Source organism: Anas acuta, chromosome 13 (genome assembly GCF_963932015.1).
Source record: "Anas acuta chromosome 13, bAnaAcu1.1, whole genome shotgun sequence".
In the NCBI taxonomy this organism is placed as follows: Eukaryota; Metazoa; Chordata; class Aves; order Anseriformes; family Anatidae; genus Anas; species Anas acuta.
In genome coordinates this window covers 10,058,152-10,085,457 of record NC_088991.1, presented here as the reverse complement: position 1 = coordinate 10,085,457, position 27,306 = coordinate 10,058,152, and the positions used below count along the sequence as shown (strand labels likewise).

General features: G+C 35.9%; 1 long non-coding RNA gene across 2 annotated transcripts; it reads right to left on the bottom strand.

Moving 5' to 3' along the window:
• Window positions 1-587: 587 nt before the first annotated feature.
• On the bottom strand, window positions 588-27,077 carry LOC137863866 (uncharacterized). 2 transcript variants are annotated; one of them, XR_011101198.1, is made up of 3 exons: window positions 26,983-27,077; window positions 3,804-3,885; window positions 588-686 (listed from the first exon to the last, which is right to left on the bottom strand). It is a non-coding gene; the product is annotated as an uncharacterized lncRNA (long non-coding RNA). The 2 variants fall into 2 exon arrangements; XR_011101197.1 differs by lacking the exon at window positions 26,983-27,077 and adding an exon at window positions 26,708-26,948.
• Window positions 27,078-27,306: the final 229 nt, after the last annotated feature.

Genomic DNA, 27,306 nt, shown 5'->3' with positions numbered 1-27,306 from the left:
CCTAGGGTCACGTTTAATGAAGGACTAATGGTTGTTCTAGCTAAACATTGAAACTGATGGAAAGCAAAAGTAAATACATATACATAATGAAAGCAGTGCCTATAGTCCATTCTTCTGTACTGCCTGAATGTTAATTAATACCTCTTCATTTTAAGAAGTAAAAAAAAAAAATCAATACTTATTGTGCTGTGTGGCCATAGAGCAACCAGAGTAAATAAAATACAAATTTTTGTATGCGTAAATTAAGAATTGCCCTCCTAGAAAAGGAACAATATTCAGAACCTGAGGAAGAAAAACTTTCAAGCCTTGTACTTGTACATCAGGTAGCTGCATGGCTCACTTCAGAAAGTCCACTGTGCAAAGAACTATTGTGACAACAAGAAGAGTATCACCCTCAAGAGTGAAAATTCTTGAAAGAAAAACTAAACATTGGTGGCATTAGCCCTGTACTGTGGTGAACACTGCAGTCTCCACTGATGTTCAACAGTAATGTACTTTGAATGCAATGTCTCTCTATGCAAGCAGTTACTTTCCGAGATCAGGAATTCATAGGTATCATCTTATACAGTCAGAAATAAAACTGGAACATCAGCTCAGTTATTTATTGTCAAGATTGAGATATATTGACACTTCATGTGCTCACAGTTAACTAGTCCAAACTATTGTTCCATGGACCAAATAAAGCCCTGAAAGAAAGCAGAAAAAAAATCTGAACATGTAAATAGATTAAGGAGTCATCTGCTGTGACACTATTTCTGCACATAAACTGCAACATCCAGAATTAACGCACAGGTCCACAGGTAGAAAACAGGAAATAAAAGCTGCTAACTTTAGAAGTCAATTTCACATTATCCAGTTTTACCAAGAAAAAATGACATTTAAAATTAATATTAATCATATTCCAGGACACTAATGAGAATGTGAAAATTACCACATTTCCATATTTACCTTAAATTATCATCCCATTAACAGAGACATGCAGAGCCACACTTCTGAACTTTCCAATCACAAAAATACATCCATTCCAAAGTTTACATATTGCAACAATCCTATTGAAAGTAGATCTACATTTCTGCATGAAGTTAGCCATTTTGCTTTATCTTTTCAGGACTGGGGTCAACCACATTCTTCTGTGTTTACAATTCAAGGTTTACAGTGAAGGAGCATAGAATACAACTTGGAAGTGGAACAACAGAGATTCAAACTCATTAAGGTAACATTAAATAGATCATTAAAATTCTCTGTCAATCGTTTAAATATTCAATCATCTTATTAGGATAAAGTATTATTGGCATCACTTAATAGAAGCAATTCCAAGCACCAACTGTTTCCCAAAATCTCAAAGATAATTACTTATATAAGTTACATGATTTATGGATACCACAGAAGTAAATGCTATAACTTAAGATAACAAATCAAAATGTAGCCATCAAAAAAAAGGCACAAAAAACCCCCCACAAACTCTTGCAAATTCCAGTTCCTTAATACATAAGGAATGATTCAATGGCCCTTTAAATAATGAAAAAGCTATCATCACTTTCAAGGTTATTACTGCTAAAAGAAGAAGGGCCTGTAATTCTCCTCCTACTTTCAACTGAAAGTTAAGTTTCAGCTAAAATCTAAGCTAAAATAAGTCTTCATCTGGAAAGGAAGACTTGATATATGTTGAGATTCCTTAATAGCTTTCCTGTACATTTTCTTTTAAACTGTTGTCATTGTTATCTTCCATATTTTGGAGCTTGAATTCATTCTGAAAATGTAGCACCACTATGGGCACACATTATGTGGTTATTTATGGCAGTGACATTCACAGAGATTTGAGTACTGAAGAAGCGATACCAGTGTTTTGAAAGCCTCGCTGAGAACAAAATGATCACTTCAAAAAATTTTGTTGTAAACTGAAGAAGTCACAAGCAACATAAGACTTCCCTGTTGAAGAGACTGATAGCTATTGACAGCTACGAAACATTAATTTTCATGTTTATTAATATTTAAGTCCTTCAATTCAACTTTCAAAACATACCTCTGGGACTTATAAGATTAATAACTGCATTTCATTATTTTTTTTATCTTCCAGAAATTAATATCAGATCTTCTGGGTTGCCAAAGTTCAGACAGCAAATTCCTCATCCTATTTGTCCATACAAATAGCTTCAGAGATTTAACTGTACTACTAATTATTACAGTCGTGTTCACACTCTTGTACATTTACCCAGTTGTCCATCAAAAACAAGCTTCCAAAAATGCTCTTATCACCACAATAGAATAGCTTTTCAACAACATATCTGATGTTTAGCACTAATGCTTTGCACCATAGGGCAAGACACGGATTATGGAATACTGACAAGGACACGTTTTAAACCATTGTTTTTAATTGGTAACTACTATTTTGCTAATCAGTAGAAAGAGAAGGCAAAACTTTTAGAATATTTAGAATTCAAATATTTAGAATTTAGAACATTCATTAATTTGTGCAGATAAATATATGAAATCATTACCAGAGACAAATAGCTACAAAGGTAAACTTCCTGTTCTGCAAAGCAGTGAACTCTTCTACCTCTTCCTCCCACCCCCCAAAAAAGTGCCATTTGAAATAAGCACAAAGCTCTGTTTTTCCAAAAACATAATCTTAAAAAAAAAAAAAAAGGTTTAACTATGAGAAGTATCTCTTTCAACACATGTCCCTATAAGGGTGTTTAAGTCACAGTAACAGTATATTTTTCATTCTGAATGCTGGACAGGATTCAGCTCTTCAGGGAAAATCATATAAATTAAGATAATATCTTACAGTGCCATCTACTGCTAAAAATTTTAGCTACTAATTATTCTAATTTATATGCAATCGGCAACGCTTTAGTACAAAAACCCTTAGGAAACATAATTCAAAAGTGAAGAAAGATGGTATAGCATGGCTAATTATATGATATAACACAAATTATTGCCAAATCAATAGCTACATGGATTAGACAAAATTAATCCAAGAAGGTAATTATCAAACTTGGATAAAGTACGAACAGTTTAATCTTCTCTTCCCACCCCCTCCCGCCTCCCCCTTTCCCCTTCTTATTTTCTCTTCCTGCAGTTTAATTTTGAGGAATCACTTTTAGGCCTTACTGCATGTATGTGCATACTAAAAGGAAATCTTTGGAACAACAAGCCTTTTTGCAACAACAGTGCTTAAGGTGAAATATAACAATGTCCCCACGAGTATATTTTACCATTATAATACAAACAATTTTGCAAATAAGTATCTAAACACCTGTAATGAACAAGAAATCTTGGGACATTTGTTAAGTTTGTACTATGAAGCCCAGTATCTGGAGGGCAGGAAGGATAAGTATTTGTAACCCTCAGCAGAACCATTTTAGCTCCAAATGCATACCACAATTAATGATATATTTTTAAAGAAATTGCTCATCTCAAAACACAGCTAAGACAAGTGTCCAGAGACAGAAATTGTGCAACTCTCAAGGGCAGAACTGGACGTTCTGTAGATGACACCACTCCTAACAAAGAACCAGAACAGGAGATGAGGGTAGCAAAGGACAACGAAGCAACAAAGAAACCATCTTTCGAAGCTGCTACAAAAAAATAGTCAATTTTGATATTTCTGTTAAAATTATCATCCAGTAAATTCTAATGTCTCCACTTGTATTAAACAAGGCACGTCTCTAGCACTGTTACAAGACTTGACATGTGTTCTGATGGTATACAAAGTCTCCAACACAAGATTTTGATCACATCTGTAAAATCATTTAGATACATATTTTAAATTTGACTATTTAGAAAGATATGCAACTTACAGATCCATTTCTGGATTTTCCTGCTGGCAGTGTTACATGTAGTGTCTTCTGGGCATCTTCATCTGTATTTCTGTATAAGATTCTGAAATAAGAGGGTTTTCTGTAACTACATAGCAGGAAATTTGCAGGCATAGTGTTCTGGGTATTCATCAAGACACATAACAAAAAAAGAGCTTCTCATGCATACTTTAAGAAAAGTGGTTAGCTAAAGTGAAGAGATACCTCAACATGAAGAAATACCTCTTTTTCCAACATCAAAGCATACTTTTCAAATTGATGAAACTAAAATTTGTGTCATGTTTATACACCTACATCCACTGGAAGTTAGGATTTGACAAATTCAGCTACAAAACTTGAACTAATCTGTATTCAAAGCATATTAATTTTCATACGCAATCAGCTGCCAGGCACTTGATCTGAGACTCATCATTCTTCCCCATGAGTACATTTTATTACTTCACTTAAAGGTTACAAAGATAATTTCCAAAATATATTGATTTGCTATTCACCTAGTCTTCCTCAGCTGCAGGAACTGTTTTGCCCCCAGAGCTGACAATCTGAACATTAAACACCTGATAACACCAGCATCATTTTTTCTGGCATGTTTTAGCACTGCTATTCCTAGCTATTTATGAATTTCATTATTGCAAAAATGCAAATTATTAAATGAACGATTACCATGTCAGATTGCAACTCTTGGCACACATATATTTAATTTACATGTTTCTTTTTATAGTTTTATCATTTTATTTATGAATATATCCAGCACTGTGGCAGAAAATATAAAACAAAGTGAAAAGAGGCTATGATTGCTTTTTCAATAAAAAGGGAGATAATTTTACAGTGTTATTAGGGTTACAGAATGACAATTGATCTATCATTGGCCAGTCTTGATAGTTTTGTGTGTTTTTTTTTTTTTTTTTTTTTTAAAAAGTTTTACACATTTAATGCTCTGATGATTCATGCACCAGATTGTCAGTATTGTTAGCACTAACGATTGTTTTGGGCGCAATGATAACTTGCTAAATATAATCTCTCATTGAACAGAAATGTTCATACTAATCTTCAGCAACTGGATAGTTGCAGAACTGGATTGTGACTGCAGTTTTTCCAGTTGACCCCTTAGGACTGAATAGCACTGAGTTTCATATTTTGTGACACAGTTCCCAAGTATATCATCCTTAACAGAACAATCCCAGTGAAGATTTTGCACATCTCCCAGAGTACATCCAATAAGTGTACACATCCTTGTTAGTTCAAGTATTCATCACATCAGCTCAGTGTTTGCCCAGGAAGCCTTATAAAGTTTCCCTACTGCCAACAAGAAAAAAAAAAACAACTTGGAATTTTAATGTAGCTTTACTAAGTGGAAAGCACTTATTTGCCAAAAGTAATTTTATTCTTATGAAAGAAAATAATTTTGATAACACTCAGCTGAGAAGCATTTCTGATATCAAGAAGTGGTCATCAGAACCAGAGAAGCAGCAGCCCTGCAATAACTGCTAAGCTATTGATCAAAAAGCCCACTTAAACAGGAGAGCAACATTCAGATTCCAGCCCTGCATTCACCAGGTAGGTTTCTTTCCAGGAGCCAGTGGGTGCCTTGGGAATGGTCCCTCAATCTCTTCAACTAGACTGATTTGATTTTATATGAATAAATATTAACTGCAGCAGCAGCGGCTCTCCATAGCCCACATGAGTACTATAACCACTGAGCTATAAAATCAGGGCTTCTCTCTTGCTCTCCAGCAAAATAAATATTTAACTATTTAAGCAGTGAAAGAGTTCAAATGAAAAAAATCAAGAAAGATAAGAAAGTAACCATCTCAGTATCCCAATAATTAGGTCTTTCAAATGGACTGTGCAGTCCCTGCTGGAAAACCCTGGTTTCTCTCTGCCCGTGGAAGATTTCTGCTCTGATACAGACCAGTACAGTATTTGAGTCCCAGACATGTTATTAAAAACACTTACTACCCAACTGAGTAAGCAGCAACTTGTATGCTCACCACAATTTCAGAGATGAGAAATAGAACAGCTGTACTGTACTTGATACCCCATACGGAGTGATATTACTCATTTTCTCAGTGCTCCCAACACACATTTCTACCTGGAAGGTTTGGTAGATTATTTTACTGTGGCCTCCAGAAACAGGCTCTGGTATCTTTGCTGCCTCTCACAGGATATAACCAAGATCAATCAGCACCTAACCATCGAGGCCTGCAGCTTCCTCTCTTGGAGCAGCTGAATCAATCTCTCAAGTAACACCTAAACTCTGGTTACAGTATCTCAGCATTCCTGCTAACCTGTATTCAGACATGGCCTTCAGCTCCTACATACACACACACACACTTAACTACAACAATAATTTACTCCCCAAAACAGCTACAGTTAAATTTCCCTCTGATGAATCATATTACTGGAAACTAGCTTTCAGAAATAATTGTTGCTTTTTTCTTTCTTGCAGTGATGAAATATATATTTATGTATTTTATATATAAAATTGTGGTGTTGGAATATCAGTTTCTTTTAATCAGATTTTCAGGATAGAATTAAAAACTACCAGGCTTTAAACAGAGAATTATGTAGCACTCCATTGCAAAGCCATGTGTACAGAATGACACCATTATTTATGCTGTCTTTCGTATGACAGAGGTTTCTTCATTTAGATATGCTGCATGAAAAATAGATCTTCTGCTCCTAGTAAAATTAAATGTTACTGATGCAGGCATTTTTCCTGAAGTCTATTTTTGATAGACGTCTGTTGCATTGGATCACTTTTTCTAATCAAGCTTTGCATAACTAAATGGTGACAGTAGAAGGAATATAGATAAATATTTTTAGCTGAGACTAGACTGAGTGATTTCTGCCCCCATAATCAAGTTAACCTTGTACAGCTGCTTTAGTTCTTTTAAAAACACACTTGCCTGATCTATATTACTACTTATATGTGAATAAACCTGTTTACCAGATCTGTTTTATTATTTCATGGCAACTGCCACATGACAATACACACTGACTGCATGTAATTCATATGAAAATAAAATTGACATTTAACTCTGGAGAAGTCCATAGACTTCATTGACGTATTCTTAAAGACAGCTATTGAGTTCTTGTAGGCTGCACTCTGTTTTTTAACAACTGGTCAAACCATATCTAAATTTGAGGATATGCAAGGCAGAAGAATTTATGTTTTATACAGTAAGGAATATTACTGCTATACTAACGATCTCACATAAATAGAAAGATCAAGCCAGAAGAGTCAGCAACAGAGTTAAATAAGTTTTCTGTTTGTTTTTAAATGAAGACACTGTTATTACTCTGAACCACTCATCTCTAGTTGAACTAGCACTGGTGAGATACACATGTAGACCCACTAATTGTCCACATAGGAACAGCAGAACTGGAACAAAATTTAGAGTTATATTTGCTTACTAATACAATTAGAAGAAGGAATGAGACAAGTAAGAGTGAAAACCGTCCATTATAGCTGCAAGAAGTTCAGTTGTCTCACATGGTTTACAAAATTTATCTTTTGTACACAGAAGTAAACAGTAATATGCCTAGCAGCTACCCATAACTTCCCAACCTGAATACAAAGCATTCTGGTATGCTTTGAGGCCCAAGCAGAAGCCTTGAACGGTGCAAAACGCAGAATTCTGCAGCCACTAAAATGTTTTAAGCATCTCTTCCCAACTACATTACTAAATTATATATCTTTACACATGTGGTAATTATGTAATGGATGACAGACTATTTATTAAAAAGCAAAGCAGCCAAATTCATTTAAAAAGAGGAGAAGGGGGGGGGGGGGGAGGGGGGGAACAGATGCCTTTATGAGCAGGCTGCAAACTAAACTATTTCCAGAGCCCTCATGTATTTGCTGCAACAAGCAAACAATTCAAGACTGCTGGGTAATGTATTTTTAGAGATGCAACAAAATCAGATACTACCTTCCTTGTGAAGGAAGATCTTTAGAACTGAAACCAAAACCTGTAAGATCTGCAAGTGTTCTCATTCCTTGTTCTGTCCCTACCCTCCAGCAATAAAATTCCTCATTCTTGTTGAGTTATCACAGAAAATGTGCGTTGTTCCACTCCAACAAGACTTGCAGAATCCAGCCCCTCACTACAGAATAAAACAAAATGGGCCACAAATCTGCTCCAATATTCAGCAATTCATTTGTCTCATCACTACTCACGCATGCAAGTAGTAAAGAAGTGAAATAAAAATGTAAGCACTAGAGAACAATAGTCTAAACAGCTTTAGCTTTATACAACTACCAATTATAATGCAGACAACCAATGCAAGCACTGTCTTTCACTGTTAGAGAAACCTGTTTAAACACATTGTATGGTTTGAAAGACAGGAGATGGCAAAGAGGCAGGAGACACTACAAAGCAAGTGTTTTCCTCATAACAATAGTACCGGTTCCATCTGGAAAACACAACACTAGGAGTTCACCCATATGACAATACTTCAAAGGGCAACAAGCCTTACATCAATAACTGGAGCTTATTTAGGTACAGAGAGTGTGCATAATTTCTGCTACTACCATTTATCAGTAACTCAATTTTTTGAGGTTTGGGGTAAAGATTTAAAAGATCCCTCCCCCCACACACAGACTGGGTAACCTCTGTTTTCCTTCAGCTTCACTTCTGTACAAACATACTACTTTTTTCCTTATTACTTTATTTCCCCTCTCCACTGGAAATATGAATTTTCAAAAGGAAGACTAACTATCTTCAGAGGAAAATAGAAAAGTTAACAAGTTTTAAGTTTAATTAATGCTTTTTATTTCTCCCCTTTTCATGAAGTTACCTAGGCTAGAAGGAATAAGTAACTCCATACCTTGTTTTTGAAAAGTATTTTTCAAACATTATTTTAAAAAGACCTTGAATTTAACTGAATGAGTTAGCAGCTGGTACAGCCTTATCCACATACCCCAACAACTGTTGGCTCTTCATTTTTATTTTTAAATATGGAAGCAGCCTTATGCTGATACAACTGTCCTTTTTCATTTCTGAATGACAGGGGCAAACTTTGGTCACAGAAGGCAAATTGTACAGATACATGAACCAACAGTAACCACCTGGAGTAAGAGGAAGCTAAGGATGTGATTTATTCCATCAAAATGAGTAATCTAGGAAATCTCTCATGGAATTGATTACAAGGCAAAGTTACCTGCTGATCCTGCATGAAGAATATGCCCATTCTATTTTATTGATTAGATAAATAATTCCCTGTTTTCTCTTGTTGTTTTGTAATTTTGCAGAGTAGACATCAGTCTGCACTGTAAACACATTCATTGGGAGACCATATAAAAATACTGAGAAGGAGAAAGGTTGAACATCTGAGAGAGCTCAGTCTCTCCCTGTATCAATAAGAAACCCTGACAAAAGTTAACTCATATTTATTGCTCCTTAACACATTGCTCTTAACTCCAAAGCAAATAGTTTATAAACATTTTTTTTGTTGTTGTTAAAAATAATAGAAAAAAATCAAGTATATGCTTATGCACAAGATTGCTCCCCACCACCATTCACATTAAATTTAGAATTTGGAGTGAAGTCAAAAGGTGTCAGCCTAAATGATCCACAAAGCCTCTGAAGAGATTTTACCAAGGAAGGAAAGAACTATAAAGCGAAGACATACTTTATACAAAAAAGTACAGGGATGGTGAGATCAAGCTTATTACTTGATACTTATTACTTAAGTATCCTATTGATCCTGAGTTTTTATGGGTGAAGGATTAATTGGTCAAGAATGTTATTTCAGAATTCTCTCTACATCACTTGAAAAGAAATTTATTTAACATCAATTAAATTAGTTAAATTTAATTAACACCTGCTTCCAAGAAGACTGTCATCTCATAGGTCTATATAAACAGATACAGGTAAAATTGTCAGATTACATATGTATAAATCTGTTTTTTATGAAAGTATCCAATTGTACCATCTCATTCACACTAGATGTTTCCTTTTAACTTAGATGATTCATTATGGCCCTAGCAAGAGAGATTCAGCATTGAACTTATTAGAATACAAGAGTAAAAAAATAAAAAGAGTAACAGACTATTACTATTGGAGAGCCCATCTGATGAGCATGGGAAAGTAGAAAGGCGGAATGATTGGAAGAGATGAAGTTAACAATTACACTATGTAACAAAAAATTAATATTGCATAGCCACAAAGCTATAAAGCAATGCGTTTGTGTGCACTTAAGGTTATTTTTTATATGTGTGTATATATATATATGCATATATATATATGTATATATATATATATATATAAAATGAAACAGCCTATGTGTCTACATGAATAAAGTGTCAGAGCCATATAAGATGCTTGAAATGAGCATTAGATAATACACTTTAACTGCTATTGCTATAGGAGTAACAAGACCCAAAACACAAGCTTGAGAAATGTTTTAGTGCTATAACTTCTGGTTCACTCAATTTCCTTTTCAGACATGGTTGGAATAGATAGCCCAGAACTACTCATCACCCTGTCTCCTCTTGGGATGTAACAGCAGGTACAAATCACAGATTTCATAGTGCTAAAGAGCTAGATTTTATTTATACATTAGTCAAACAATATCTGTTTCTTCCTCTTCTTTTTCCTCCTTAAATGAGGAAATTATTATACCTAGAAAATAAATAGCATTCTAGCAACTACTCAAACATGCAGATACCACAAACGCCTGTATCTTTTCAGATGGAAATGGAGTTGCTTAGTTTAAGGACATTTTGCTAAAATAATAGACCAAATTCTGCCATCCATTCTCTCAATACTATTGGCAACTGGAAGCACAATTTAGCAGAAAGTTAGAGGTAAGTAAAAGTACCACTTGAAGCTGCCTTTTGTAAAAAATGAAGAGGGAAATAATCTTTCACGTTTGAATTTGCATTTAATAGCTACATTCAGTACTATTAACTAACATTTTAAGGTTATAACACATTTTAGTCACTATTCCATCCACATTCATTGTTTGAGTTACTTTATTTTGAGTTAGCATTTACTCTTCTGAAACATGGCAAGTGCAGTAGAACCCTAATAAATTATTTACACTTTCAAAGACCAAAAGCTTATTAAAATTTACCTGGAAGAGGACATCTGTGCTTTGCTCAAAAACTGAAAATGTAAGTTAACATCTTCTGCCCTGATTCTTTTTTCACTTCGTAAGTATCATCCTCAGTTAGAATTGTGCAAATGAGAAATTAAGCCCAGGGCACAAGAAGGGATTATTCTTGGAGGTCTTTAACACATTCCGAGCTCTCCACTGGGCTATAATTTTCAGTTACTGCAAGAAAAGTACTGCAGACACTCACAGCTATCAATATTGAAAAAGAAGTCTCAATAATACAAGTCCCTACATTATGTTTTCAAAGCATAGAGCTGTCATGTACATAGACATGCTAGCAGACAACCTCTTCAGACTGATGGCTAACAGATGGTGGACATGATGTAGTCAGAACCTGAAGGTGTACCTGTTGGCCCTGGTACTCCTACACTGAATAAAGCAAAGAATGTGATGCTGAGGTCAAAAGATTAATCAGTGGTAAGTGAATGCAAGCAGTAACTGATCCAACCAGAAAAGGTTTGTTTTATGTGAGAGTGTTTGCTTTGCATATGATCTTCACACAGCAAGTCCAGAGAACATAATAGAATGAAATTTTGGGATGTGCTAAAATAACGTGAAATCTGTAAAGTATATGCCTTCTAAATGGCCATTTAGAATGGCCAGTATCCTAGCTCTTCAAAGCACCTTAAATTTCAACAGTTTATTCCTCTGTAGTTAACATCAGTTAAGACAGTGGTATTACTTGTCCAGACATGGTGAGTTACTGCAGTTTTGACTTACAAAGAGAACCAAAACACCTTTGTATATTCCAATAGACAGCTGAACCTACTGTTTACAAATAACACCGCTAAAGGATACTCTTATCTCTGCTGCATCCACTCCATGTCAGCACAAGCATTTGCATAGTGACAGGACAAACTGATCCAGGTTAAAAATAATTCATTTTTCAAGGGCAGTTTTAAGCTTCATTAGGTCTCCGGTCCAGTTCACTAAGCAACTTCACTAACACTTCAGCTGACATAACAAGTTTACACAAAACACTGACTGGTTGCATGAGAGAAGGAAACGTCAAGTTTCATCAAGGTTCAGTGATGACACCCCTGAGCGTACATACCACCTAACACTCGCAGTCAACAGAAGATTCCTTCCCACTCTATAGATTAGATTTAAGTGAGATGTAAAATGCAGAGCTTTCAAGAGCTAAGGTACTCAAAATCCAATGGATGACTACAACTTCAAGTCTTAGGAAGACTTTTATTATATGTACATTTTACAGGAATACATAATATCACATTTGAATAATTGGATCAGAAGTTGAGTTCCATTCCCATGGGTACCACAAACTTCATAATTTTAGTAAAGGTATTTAACCAATAGGTAAAAATTTGTTTTCTCCCATCAGCCTGGAAATAGACTTTAATCTTAGCTTCTCAGTTAACCCATCTATTAACAGGGTAAAGAAAGCAATAAGGTGTCTAATTAATATATATTCTCAGTATACTGATGTCTTCGATAAGTTATTGTACAAAAATAAGGACAGCATGGCATCTAAATTATCCAGATTTGAAGACCAGATACCTACTATCACCCAGGTAGAATATGTAGTCTTCTTTTTAAACATCCCGTGCCTCTAAAGATAAAGTCAAACTTCCAACATGTGTAAATAAGCTTTAGATAACAAGCAATTGCAACACAAGATAGCTTATCTAGCAAAGAATAATCAACAATAGCCTGAAGGCAGAAGCTGACATCTCAAAAATGACATATGATATAGGGAGGTAGTGATCTAATTCCTGGGGCTTAAGAATTAGAGGTAAATCCCACACACTGAGTGCAACAGCAACAACAAAGGAGAGCTTGTGGAACAGCAGAGAAAGCAGCACCAAAAGCCACGGAAAACACTTTTTGGATCTACCATGTGAATGGATGCAAGAGCAAGTTTGTCAACCTTAGAGAAAAGAATGCTGTGTGAAATAAAAGAGAAAGAACCTGTTAAGAACTTTAGCTAGACTATGCTATGATTTGTAAACAGCTTAGAAGTCTACGGTTTAATTAAGATTAGCAGAAGAGACCACAATGAGAGTAGCTATAGGATGAGCAAAGGACTGAAGACAGAGCTCCTGGTCAAACTCCCGAGAGAGAGTGTTTTAGCTCCATCTTAGATGTTAAGTGTCAAAAGATTGCAGGAATCTGCAGTAAATATTCCACACAAGGTTGGTGCAGGTCAGCATTGGTAAAAAAAAAAAAAAAAAAAAAAAACACAAACAGGGTGTTCTGCAGCTTCAGCTAGAAAAAGACAGCTGAAAACTGTGTAAAAGCAATACTTAGGGCCATCTAAGACAGAACTTAAAATATTTAAGTACAAAGGAGTTTGTTTTGATTTTATTTCAAGAGTAAATAGGAAGTATATGTGCAGTCATGAATGAAGACAGACAAGAAAAAGTAAGCTGAGGGAGTTGTATATGAAGAGATCAGAGAATGAAAGGGAAAATAAAATGGAAGAAATCACAGGAGTCACTTCTCTGATAAAATACAAGTGAGGTTTCTGTGGAGAGTATGGATGAGGTAGTGATTTTTTGCAGCTGAAGACCCCTGATGGAGCAAATGAAGAAGAAAAGTTGCTAATGAGGAGTAGTGTAGGGCAGGCAAAAAGAGGGAAGGAGAATTTCAATACAAATAATTGTGTGGAAAACAGAACAGTTTATACAGTTTACAATGCAATTCCTGCCCAGAGCTTCTTCCATACAGAGATGAAAAGCTGTTATTTGAAGCATATGGAATAGCAGAAAGCTAGGACCACTGCTCCAGAACTTGTAATGAACTCAAAAAAAAAAAAGAATCAGCAATCAGATGCAGCAAATTCCTCTCTCCATTCATATCATTATTTTCTAGTAATAGCTTGAAGCTGATTTATTTTCTTTGCATCATATTATCATGCTACACAAAGTTCAATGAGCTATAGATAGCTATAGCACATTATATTAATATGACAAAGTAATCTCATCTCTATAGAAAAGAAAATTTTCCGTTGACAGGAAAATATTGCACTAAACTGGAAGCAGCAGACAGTGTCCTTTCAAGCAGAACAGGTCTGGGAGAAACAGTTTAATAATAAGCAGTTTATATGTCCTGATGTGTACTGTGCATAGTGCACACCAAAGATGATTTATAGTTAAGAATCAAGAAGAGAATGAAGGCTGAAAGTAACAGTGAAAGCCAGCAGATCTGCTGGTCATCATCGTGACAAAATGTTGTGGGTTTATCACAAGAAAGAGATGGAGATTTACACATAGAAGCACTTGCCATCTTGTCATACTGTTCAGGCTGACCAAGCTTCCTCAAGAAAGCAAGTACAGGGCAGATCAAATCAACACAGTAAAAAAAAAACTATTAGTTTGTGTGACCTTTCTGGAACAAGGAGCTGAAATAATTCATTTTACTGCAGCACTTTTAGCAAAAGGCTGACAAGGGAGTACGTAGCTTTCTATTCCAAAGTGGCATTACCTATGTGCCTGCAAAAACAGAGGTGAGTCAGCCTAGGATTAAGTTAATATTTAACAGGTTGCAAAGAAGACAGTTCGACATCACTATGCATAAACAGAGAACTCTCATGGGGAGGGGATCTTTGTTAACAATGCCTTTGCAACACTGAACTAACTGTGCAGCCAGATCTGTTCTCTTTGATTTACAGATCATTGTGTCGCCTGTTTGTCCAGCAGTCTTCAAAGGCTCAGGTTTAGAAGCATCTTTGCTTCCTTGCTTTTCAGGTATGGATATGAGCACTGAGTGGTAGTGCTGTATGTATGAGCACCTCTGGAAAACAGACAGTCTGGCAGACACACACACCTGGAGCCTTTCTAGTTGGGCTTCACTACTAGTAGGTTCCCCTGCTCTCCAAGGATGAGGACAGCACACACTTGTTATCAGTACTTTTTAACCACTCAATACATATTTGTGTCTGTCCCTCATCACTCTTTGAGGGAATGTCCGAATACAAGCATGTTGATATTGTATATCAGCTCTTTGCCCAGGGCCAATTTCAAGCTCACTGTTTATGCAGGGTCTGCTGGGAATACACTTTAAATACTGCTGTTCAGATATTAATACATCACATAATGGAGTGTATGCAAATGTAGCCATGAACATGCATCAAAAATATAAAAAATACAAGATATTGAAACATGTGTCATGCACAAAGAAAAGCAGATACATTATGTACTCTAGAGACTGTTCACTGATGAAAGCCATAGGAAAATTTCTCTGCTGTTAAATTGCAAGTCTTCAGAAATATACTCTTACACTTAATACATCACACTTAAAGTAATCTGTAAGCACTGCCTTCAAAACCAGAGTAGGGCCTCTGCTCAGCCCTTAAGCAGAAAGCTACTTTAAGTTCAGTCTTGAAATAATTGAGCACTGATGCAAGTGCTTTAATCTCAAGTGCTAGAAGTGGGACTCCAGCTTGCTAAACTGGAAGCATCCCTATACTATACCATAGCATAAAAGTAAGAAGCAGTTTTACACATGATAAAGTATGTTTCTGTGTGTACATATTTTTATTAGTAAAATCTGAAGTACATCACCTAAAATATTAGATAACAATTTAACTTCAGAGAGATTTAAAGAAAAAATTAACACTGCACTTCCTTGAAGACCTGTGACCATTATTTTGCATTACACAGTGCCTTACTTCATAGCTTAAGTTTCATGAAAGGAGAAAGATTGCTGTAATCTCCTCACTGAAGTTAAGTTAGTTTATTTAGTTCATTACAGGTTCTAGGCTATTTACTTCATTACTATACCTCAGCTGCAACATGGCAGCCCATTCTTCTACGTAGCCTTTTCAGATCAGGTCTTGGCACATACAAACATAGCTTCTCCCCATCCAAAAGCCAGTCACATCCACAGTCTGGGTTCACAGTTCAGTTTTGGAAACCCTAATGACTCAGCTGCCCTAAGGGTTCAACAGCCAGGACCAGGATGGAACAGAATAGCTGGATTCCCTTGTAGAAATAAGTTCAAGGTTGTGTTTAAGAATAAGTTAATCAATTTTGCATTTTACTTTCCTGTAAGAATAACTCTGAGACCAACTTTGTGGCAACAGAGGACCTCTTTTCTCACAAGTATTCACCTCCCATATATGCATCCTCACAGCACTGGCACACAATTAATGATAGAAATCATTAGCACGTAGGTGAGATCTCATCCTGAGATCCTTTCTGCAAGGGGTTCCAGCCACAGATGGGACTTGCAGCATCCCAAAGTCAAACTAAGTTTAAGGTTGCCACAAGGGTAATGCAGATAACTTCAGATCATCTCAGGATCTCTTACCTTTTAGGCCCATACAAGGATTCCTTCAACCAATTTTAGCTCTTAAATCTTTAAATCTCTCCAAAATCAATACAGATGATAATGAGGCCAACAGTATCGCTATCACCTGTACACACAGGTATACGTCATTGTTTCTTTGTTTTAACTTCTGCCAAGTCTTACCATACTTCCAGAGCACACACAACACTAGGCATCCCCAAACTACTATTTATTTCCCTATCCCTCAACTGTGAGCTCTCACTAGATGGTGTTTTTCCACTTTAAAAACCAGAAGCATCGCTATTCAGTAGAGAAGTCAGACATTTCAGGTCTGTTTATGATCTCTGCTATAACTCCTTGGATCCACAAGTGTTTAGACTGAAGAGAAACACTACACCCATTTGTCTTTTCCCAGGAGCACATGCATTTGCTGAAAGGCAACATCCCAGCAGTTTCACACTAAACCTGACTCTGCCTCTCCCCTTCCATTCATTTTAGCTGTAAGCCTCCACTTTCCCCACTAATATGCACTGTGAATAACTATGTCAGCCTAAAAAAGCAGCATTACTTAAAAAATAGACCAAATTATTTCCCGTTTAATTGTGTAAGTATCACTGGGCTTAAAATACAATCAGGATCCTGAAGTGTTTTGCTAGGCTAGTCTAGCCAATCCTAAAATATTGCAGAGGAGAAAGTAACAGTATAATTGGACATAGAGAGCCATTGTGTTTAGATTCTTGATATATATACCACAAGCAAATCTCATTCTTGTGTTAAGACAATTTTGTTATTGCGTTATTTCTTCCCTCTTCTGTTTACAATGGTAGCTTTTTTCCTTTCCCTTTCCTTCTTCAAAATTGACCTGCTGCATCCATATCAATAAAAGGAGAAAGGTGTCTTTGGCAGGTACATTAAATAAAGTCTATAGACAGCAATTCAGGGAAGAAGAATAGAACAGAATCAAGTGATCTGATTGCTGCAAGGGAAACAACAGACTGATACTTCAGCTGAGGAAGCGTTACTCTGCTAAGTGAAATGGAAAGCATTTTTAACAAGTGGATGAGTACGGTTCTAAAAGAGGTTGAAGAAAGAAGAAAACTAAGTGTCAGCAGTCCTTCAAAACAAATGATAACGCTATATTTGCTAAGTTCCTTGAGATGGGCCTTTGTCACTGAGGTATCTAGAACATTTGAAGCAATATTCAAAGCAGCAATATTTCCATTTACAATGGTAGCTTATTCAGGAAAGTCAAGTTTCTTTTTCCCCACCTAACATAAAGCAGCTGGCCATTGATCCAAGTGTTGTGTTTCCATAGTTTCTGATCACAATCAAGAGCCAAAGCAACATGTTGCTACCATATCCGTATTTTTTTTTTTTTTGAAGTACACACTGTTATAGAGCATGACATTCAGTGAAATATCCTCACCGATGAGGATCAACTGGTACAAGACAAGTTCTTTGTAATACAGTAGTATCTTATGTAACCTTAGTGTAACTAAGCGTAAAAAGGATTATTTTTTTAAACATTTATTTGCATATAGTATTTAAAGTAGACTGCATACATGATTTTAACAATGAAATAGAGATAAGATACAAACATTGAATTCAAAATATTTTACTGAGTCAAAAAATCCTTCAGGACACTTCAATTCTAGAAACATTTTATTAAATTAACTAGTTTATTTGGAAAAGTATAACCAAGTCTTACCTTGCTCCTCCTTCAGACAATATAAAAATTTGAAAGTTAAATGAAAGCTCAGACTAAGTGGACTGAAAAAAATCAATCACATTTTAATCACTTAGACCATTTCTTTTTCTCAGTAACTTTTCCTTGTTCTACAAGCAATAAATTACCTATTTCCCATTAGAGAAAGCAACTACCTTGAAATATCTTTCAGCATCAAGGTGGTCCTCCAACTCCCTTGGTAGCAACAGCTTCTGCTTTCAGATAGTTCAGCTAGATATATTAACCAGTCAAACCCAAAACAGTGCTCTCCCTTTTCATTTAGCTTTCAAGTTTTCAGCTTTTATTTCAAACCTGAAGAGAGTTTGAAGAACCAAGAAACTCAACTGTTTTCTGTCAACCATTTTGGCTGGTCTACAAAAATGATATTACTGTTACTGTAAATATACAAGTTTAATAAATATTCTGACACCAAACCTAAAAATGAGTGCTATAGGCTTGATAATACAACCCACCAACACAATTCCAGCATGTTTAAAAACTAATACTCTTGCAGCCAATTTTACAGAGAGACTATTCAGATATTAATGTGATGTGCAAGAACATAAAATATTATGATCATATTGCTTATGACTAAATTAACTTTAACCACAAGTAGTGCTGCTCAGTTTTCGTTACATGCATCTTTAAAATAGAGAGCATTGGAGAATCTGATTCCCAAATTATGTGACAAAATATTATCTACTATGAATTACCTAACTAACTAAGAAAGGGTCAGTCAGATAAACAGTAAGTACATCATCTTCACTTAAAGCTTTCTAATGTCAATAGGTCACGTTACTGTTATAATCTTGTGCTTTAAGATTATAAATTAATGCTTGCATTTAAGGAGCATTTGCACTGGTCTGCTAAAATTTCATGCCAGTAGTATATTATTTAATGCTTTAATTTAAGGCTTCAGAAATGAAATTCTGTTATCAAGACCAGCACTCAAGTCTCATGCAAATACTGGTAATAATATTAGTCAATTTAACAAGGCATGATGAAAGCTTTAAATCAATATCCTGACAAATAGAATAACCCAAAACAAACCTTTTCACACAGCACTTAAATCTGAACAACAGACTGAAGTTACTGCCTTAAACAATCTGCTTTAAAATATATAATTTTCTGCAAACACCTATATATTTGCTAGCCACTCTGTAATTTCCCTGTGTTATAATGGGGTCAGTTTGTAAACCCAGTAAAAGTAATAGCACAACACTAACAATTAGCAAGTCAAAACAGAAGGGTGTTTGGGACATTATTATGGATCTTTACATATATCTAAAAGTAGAAACAACCATAACTAATAATTATAGCAGAGATTGAGTAATAGCAAATGAAATTACACATTATGGAAAAAATAGACAAGTGGTGCTACTTCGAATTCCGAGTTCTTTTCCTTCCAAATTCAACAGTAAGCAGATGAGAACTACAGGGCGAAAAGGTTGCTATTACTGATCTAACACTTCAGAGCATTTGTACAAGAATAAGATATTATAGGCATATTATAGGCCATATAAAACTGAATTTTTGAAGTAAAAATAGGCTAAAAATCTTTGCTGAGGTCAGCTACTTGTAAGTAAAGTAGAGCACGACACAATCAAATGTCTGGATCAATGTAATTGCACTGAGAGAGATGAAAGGAAACCACTTGCATTAAGAATCACACTGTAATTTACACAGGTCCCCTTATCTTACTTCCACTGAAGTCAACAGCACATTTTCATCAACTTCAATGGGATTGCTGATGGGCCATGAATTATCCTTGGATGCACATCATAGGGTCTCTAATTCCTGCCTTTTATTCTACCTGGTTGATGAGAGGTAACCTCACAGACATGTCATTATAGCTGGCATACTTACCTTAATAAGAAATTTTGAATGATGGTATTTTGTTCTATCACCAACCTTTTCTGAACAAAATGAATACCATGTCAGAGTTGTTATTGGTGAACTGCTCAGCTCCACTGAAACTTCATAATATGATGGGATAGATATTGAGTTACTCTTGACAGGTGATAGAGACATTTAATAACATGCACTTAAGTCAGTTGAATAGTTTTGAAAGGGGTGGGGGACTTATGGAGGTAGACCACTACTTCTGGAGTTATATAAATATAAAAGCAGAACAAACACGGAGTCTCTTCAGCAAGAAAGCCACTATAACCTTTGCCAGTTTTACTTCCTAGATGTGAGTAACCATGGATTTGGTCAAATAAGCCTGGTAGTTATGAAACAGTAGAAACCACTGCACTCTACTTAGGCACATTTAATACAGTTACAGCATCTATTGAACATGAAAGACAGGGTTCAAGTGAGTGAGACTTAACATCAGCCCATGAGACTAGACAAATCTCTCTTAAATCCTTCCTCCCCTGCACATAGACTTTATATACTAAGCAAAACATTATTAGACAAGCTTCACGGATATACATAGACACTTCCTATGTACTGCAGTGTTAAATGTAAAATTCATCATTACTCACATACATACATTTACATATGTAGGCAGATAAACATCTGCTAGGAGCACATTTGCTGCTCTGGGCTGCAGAGCAGCAAAGATCATAGTGACTGAGATACATTCTCAAGCTTTTCTCTTTCTCTGGCATTTTCAGCTAATGAGCCTCCAGGATCATCAGCTTTATAATTGTATTTGCAATGTATGCAGCTTCACTATTAGCATGAAAAATTCCGTGACTGAGGCAATTCCTAGATTTAGATATCCTGTGCTATTATGGACACCTCACTAACATCCACCAGGTTATACTGAATTAAGAACCTCACTCTCAACAAACAAATAGATACATGTGGACTAAGACAGTGTAAGACTAAACTGAAGGACCAAAGTAATTCATAGTAATACCTGAATCATTTTTACCTCTTCAAGAATCCCAACAATACAAGAAGAAAAGCTGCTGTTGACCATGTAATAGCCCAAAAATCCCTTAAGAAATATCCTTCCTGTTCAATTATTACAGCCAATTATAATATATACCATATTTATGATAAAAAAGGGACCATAGGATACATTGTATAGCAAGGAAAGAATTTGCAATTAAAAATAAGTCTTATACCTTGATACAATTAGTACAAAATGCCAGCCTTCTCTCTACGCAGGGAGTTATCCTGCTGACAGCTACAGAAGTCATTCACATGAATGAAGAACTTTTTTTTTTTTTAAAAAAAAAGCCTATACAATTTTTCCTCGTCTAATTCAGACAATACCTTTCAGCAATCTCTAGATGCTGTTACTTCTCTGCCTCTTTTTTGTATGTGTCCCTGCTGCTGGGCAGGGAGGTTGCACCTCCACCCTAGTAATAATACAATGACAAGATCTTTTGCTTCAACTCCCTGGAATGAAAATAAGGATGCCTGGCTTGGAAGGGTACTATGGTAAGACATCTGAGCTAAAAACAAACAAAAAAAACAAAACAGACACACCCAGGTTCATCTCACTTCCATTCTCTACTTACGGTTAAGCTCCCAAACATGAGAAAGTGAGGGAAGGAGAGCACAGGAGTAAGCAAGCAAGCAAACAGTAACTCAAATATGAAGCCTAGAGGCCAAGCCACATGTTGGAAAAAGATTTTTTTTTTCCCCAGTTACCAATGGAAGCCCTCAAGTGCAAGCTTGTGAAGTTGGACCCAGCACAGCACATCCAACACCCAAGGGTTCACATCACAAAACTTAACTTCCTTTCTTCAATAATTATCTATTCTGGCAGTTAGTCCTCCCCATACACTTTGTCAACCTTCATACTTGAATTGTGATTACTCACTTCAAATAACATAATTTGTAGCAATGTTGACAAGCATAATTCTTAATGTTACTTGAAAGTTGGTTTTGAACATCCATTTGGACTTGCTCTTGAGTCATCCTTCAAATTAAAGAGCAGGTTTTGTCAGTAAGGCGTATGCCCTGTTTTTCTTCTGAGGCATTCATGAGTGCTTGTCAGTACTCCTGTTTCCTTTAAAATTTCTCACTTGACATATCCCAACCTCATGCCAAGCTTTCTACTACTGTATTACACCTGTGGCTCAGCCATATCTGTAACGCTGCAGCACCTGAGATTTTCATTAGGCACTACAACAAGTGAAGGTCAGTTCCCTTGAGTTTCATTTCTTGATTTTTGGTTCTAATGCACATCCTTTCTGATAAGACACCTAGGAAGTATAGGAACATATTTCTAATAAAGATCAACTCAGCTGGTGAAACATTAGTCTGTGCACAGCTTGCGCTCCATCATTTTGACACATCAGCATAAAAGAGGGAAAGATGGTTACATGCGAACTAGTCCATTCCCTTATCTCTTTTCCACTCTTTTGTGCACACAATGACTAATCCATTATACCTATTATCCAGCCACCAACAATAGGGCAGTATAACAGCAGCTTAGATTCACAGTACAGTTAAAATCCAAACTGCTTAAAGCAGAGTCTATCAGAATGATGTAGCAAGAACTAACAGAAATTTCACATTTCTCCCAAATGGAAGTGATTACTCTAAAAACAAACACCCCACTTTTTCCTATAGAACATTTTCCAAAGTCCAGATATTCTGAAAGATTAATTATAAATAGGAAACTTAACAATTTCAATGTTTTGTTTTCTACACTTTATGGAGAAGGGGGGAGATAAAAATAGGAAAGAATAAGTAATGAAGGATAAGGAAGGATAAGTAATGAAAGTATTTTTTGAGAGCTTCCAGCAGCAATCATTTCAGCTGATATTGACAGTGATACTAAACACAGCAATGTGCATATTCTTTAAGTCTACTGTTCCCTTTCAAGGAAGCATTTAGCAGGGACATGAGTCTGGAACAAGCCTGTAACACCAAACACCTCCTTATGCAATAACCTTCAAATGCCTATTAACTACCTAAACATTTTAACACTCTGACAGTATTCTACATTCCAAAGACTTCAGTGCCACAGAGTGACAGTTACCTAAAACCTATAACTATCTGAACAAGGACTTCGGGGTAGTGAGAAGGTGACTAATTTTTCCTGCCCCTTTCCCTCCCCAGGCATACAAAAGTAAAAAAATAAAACTATGATCTACTGAAAACCAAAAAGTAAATTAAGTAAATTTTGGGAAGAATTTACATTCAGGAAAAAAAAAAAAAAAAGAAAGATTACCATGAGAATATTTTACACATTAAAAGCTCAAGCGTACCTTTAAGATCCTAAATTCAGACTCAGCTTCACTATAGACTGTGTGCTGAGAAAAACTTCCACAGCTCTTGCTGCACGCTTGTTTGTACTGCTCCTGTACAGTAAAACCCACGGGCTCCAACAGGCAATGTCCTTGAAGCACTGCTTTTCTACATAAGCTGATCCTGCATGTGGCTGAAGGTTACCAATAGCAGGGAACACTTGGTACCTCCTCAGAAATTTTACCTCCAGAGACTGGTGACATAACTTCTATAACTTTTATCCATCCATAATTATCTGTGGCTCTGAATCCATACTGCCACCCAGTGAATGGAAACAGTTGAGATGTCTCTTTCCAGAGCACACTGGCATTAAGAGATTAGATGTTTGGTTGGGGGTGTACAATTTTGGAAATACACAAGATATTTTTCCTTTGCATATCAATTTAATTTTTTTTTACTTTTAAAATATAGAACAAGAAAAATCAGGTGTTTTGTTTTTGCTAAATCATTTGTTACTTTTTTGGGGAAACCTTACTAAAATACTGTACATACAAATTATTTCTAAATCTAAAGCCCATGCCCCTAATGGATTTCATGAGATACTAACAGTTCTCTCACATAAGTAAACAAATCCTGCTCAAAATAGATCATACTTCCCTTTATCTGCTTACACATCTGGTTAGCTGATTGATGGAGTCCAAAGGAGAGATGTAATAGTTTCATTGGCTTCTTTTGGTGAGCAGATGGTTTTTCAGACTCTTTTGATTTAGTTTAAAAAATGAATATAAATTCAACTGTAAACAGCAGCATTTTAAAGTAAGATTACAATGCAAAAGCATATTTTAAATATACATACATGGAGCAACAGCTTCATCTAGAGAAGTTTGAGCCTGACTGTCTAATACAAAGCAAAAGGAAAACACAAGGGAACTTTAGATTCATAGCACTGTCATCAACAAAGTGTTGTTAGAGTACTTCCCTTTTAATAAAGCTGGCAGCTGTGTGGGGTAAGCTGCCTTTCCTCTTTCCCTCAGCTATGCTTGTAAATGCTAGGAAGTCTGATTAAAAGTAGCTGGTTTGTAGCTCATTCACAGCAAGCTAGAGAGGGAAGACTAGGCCGATACAGCCTGGAAAGGAAATGTGGTAACTCAGGGGAGAACAGGGCCACTTTTTGTTAGGGATTTCTATAGCACTTCCAGCAGCATTATAAATGAGCAGGTGCACATCCTATGAAAGCAATCTTTTGCAAGAAAGCTGTTTTAGCCAACATTTCTCTAAAGACTTTAAAGGGCGCTAATTTACTATATCCAATGCAAATGAGATACAGAATTGAGTGGGCAACAAAGTCAGGTTTGGTAACTTGAAGTGAAGAGTTACTTCTGTGCATTTCTTGACCACAGCTACAGTTTGGAAAGCCTGATAGTCCACAGTTACAAAACAAAATTCAAGCAAATTTACAGTATAGTCTTAGCCTTCACACAACTTCAGCATCATGGTCAGCACATCCACAGCCATCTCCCTGCTGAAGTTCAGCAAACAGATTTTGAATCAAGGGTGGGTCATAATTCCAAATCAATACACAAATTTGACCCCAAAACTACTACTTTATCTCTCCAATCAGGCCTTTGCCAGTATACTTCAGCTGTTATCATCTTATCCAGGAGAGCACAGCCAATATTGAACCCTAATTTTTGTTTAGTATGTTAAAATATTTTTAAGTCCAATTACTCTTGTCCCCTAGTTTTTAAGGGATTTAGAACTACAAATTGAAGTAGCTTGCAGAAAATCAGCTTTAGCAGCATTTCTCATTCTTTGAGCGTTACCAAAAAGTATTTTTTAAAGAGGTCAGAAAGAAATGAAAAGGAGAATAGCAATTGATGTTACAACTGTTTATAGGAAAAATAAAGTTGCAAAGACATTCAGTTCTTCATCCATCCTTTCCCCCCCCCCCTTCTTTTGGAAGTTTACTGTGTATTTGCACTACTTCAGAGAAGAGGGGAAAAGGTACAACTCTATTGCACTGGAAATAACCACCCAGTCATTGACAAATAACATTCCTGTAGCTATAAGCTGTATTAATTCTAGCTCTCTGGTAGGGAATAGCATCACTTTTTGCTTGAAAACAAATCTTACTGGAGAAGTTTACTGGTTCTAGCAAGCCTTTCATCCATAAGAAGTCCTCTGAATCAGATGAAGTTTTCCATCATAAGCAGATAGAATAAAAAAAAATTTAATAGACACTCTATCCAGAACAATCCATATTTACATAAGCTCAGTACAACTATTTGCTTACATAAACTCTGATTTACAGAAAAAATCTGATGAAGTTATTTGGCCTAAATTATTTCACTGTCTATGCTGTTCCCAGCATCTACTTTCCCTCAATATTTTAATGATCTTCCATCACAAGGTAAATTTTAATTTGTTCTTGGGACTATTACGTTTACTTATAAGTGAAATATTGTTAGATATGGATAACTCAAAATAGCTTAGATAGCCTAAATAACCATTCTACAGGAATTCCTGTACTAGTATGTAAAAAATACAGCAAGAGTGCAAAACATAACTCCATGCCACCAATCTACTTACAGATTTGAGGAAGCTAGTCGAACATTTTACAGCTACAAAATACAGATGATGCCTCTTTCACAAATAATTTGCATCTATAACATGTGCAAGGCCTAAATATTTTTTTAAAAAAAGAAAGCAAACCTTGAAGCAGTAAGAAAGTATTTGTTCACCACAATTTCTCTTAAAAAACAAACAAACAAAAAACAAACGACATATACTATAATGTTTCTCTCAAATTACTACTGAATTACACCAGATAATCAAAAACCCATGGAAAACAACTGAGTTTAGAGGCAAGAATGTATCAGAGCATATTAGAAGTGGTATTCAGACATAATTACTGTTATATCTTCAATTAGTAAAGAAAACAGTTATAGCTTTAAACACAAAGAAAACGTGATTCAAGTACTGAAGTTAAAAAAAAAAAAAAAAAAAGACAAATTGAAGCAGCAGTGGCATAGCAATTTGTTGTGAAATCATCAACAGGTAAGTTTTCAACACTCCCAGTAACTACATTCAGCAGAATGAAGTTTCCACTGCAGAAACCTTCTCTGCTTTCACATAAAAGAGACATTCATGTTGTAGAGCTTAGGGATATGGTTTAGTGGGGACTGTTAGTGTTAGGTCAGAGATTGGACTTGATGATCTTGAGGTCTCTTCCAACCTAGAAATTCTGTGATTCTGTGATAATTATAGCTATAAGCTTACTTTAGCTATATGAATATAACTCCAAAGTATTTAAGTTAAATATGCAGCTCTATGAAAGTTAGAGAGAAAAGTTTCATGCACAAATGCTCAGTATTTATGTGGGTATATCAGCAAACCAATCCTTTTTTCCTTCTGAACACTCAGTTGCATCTTAAAACAATATTCCAGCATCTTTTAGATATTTATAACATGTAAAAACATCACTAATAAGATCCTCAATCCCAACTGTAGTTGAGATCTAATAACAGTAAAAATAAGAATAATTTAAGAAACAAACAAACCAAAACCAGTAGTTGATTCCCTCCAGGCAGCTTGCACATATAAAGTGCTAAAATAAAAGAAATTTTACCTTAAGTAACAATCAGAATTAGCATCCTGCATCACATGTATGCTTGAATGCTTGAACAGCAATAAACTAGAACACACAACTAATTAAGTGTTCTTTTAAGAGAAAATTGCTGATAACATTTTGGTTCAGGTGTACATTTGTTTTTTTGAGAAATAATAAACATTCAAAAGCATGCACCAGAATACAACTACACAGACTCAAGCCCCTTCTTTTTGTATCATAATATCAGGGAACAACTTCAGTGAAGAAATAAACCTTATAGATTAGGTACTAACCTCAACTGCTCAGTAAGCCTCAGGAAAACTTCCCTGTAGCCCCTTCTGAGACTGATAAAAACTACCTGGGAAATATGTTTCAGCTGGGCCAAAATGGAGCCTGATGAGGCCCAACGGGCAGTGAGGGATATCAGATGAAACAAATAACATCATCAAGGATGCTGTGCAGGGGCACTGTTATTCATCAGCTTTGAGTTTGCTTGATGCGGTTTACAGCAGGAAAAACCCAGTCTTTTCTATGCTCTATCTGCCTTGCTTTTGTGGCTGGGGGAACTTAGCATGTCTTCCCTGGGGTCTGCTGAAGTGCTCTTGCTCACACTAGAA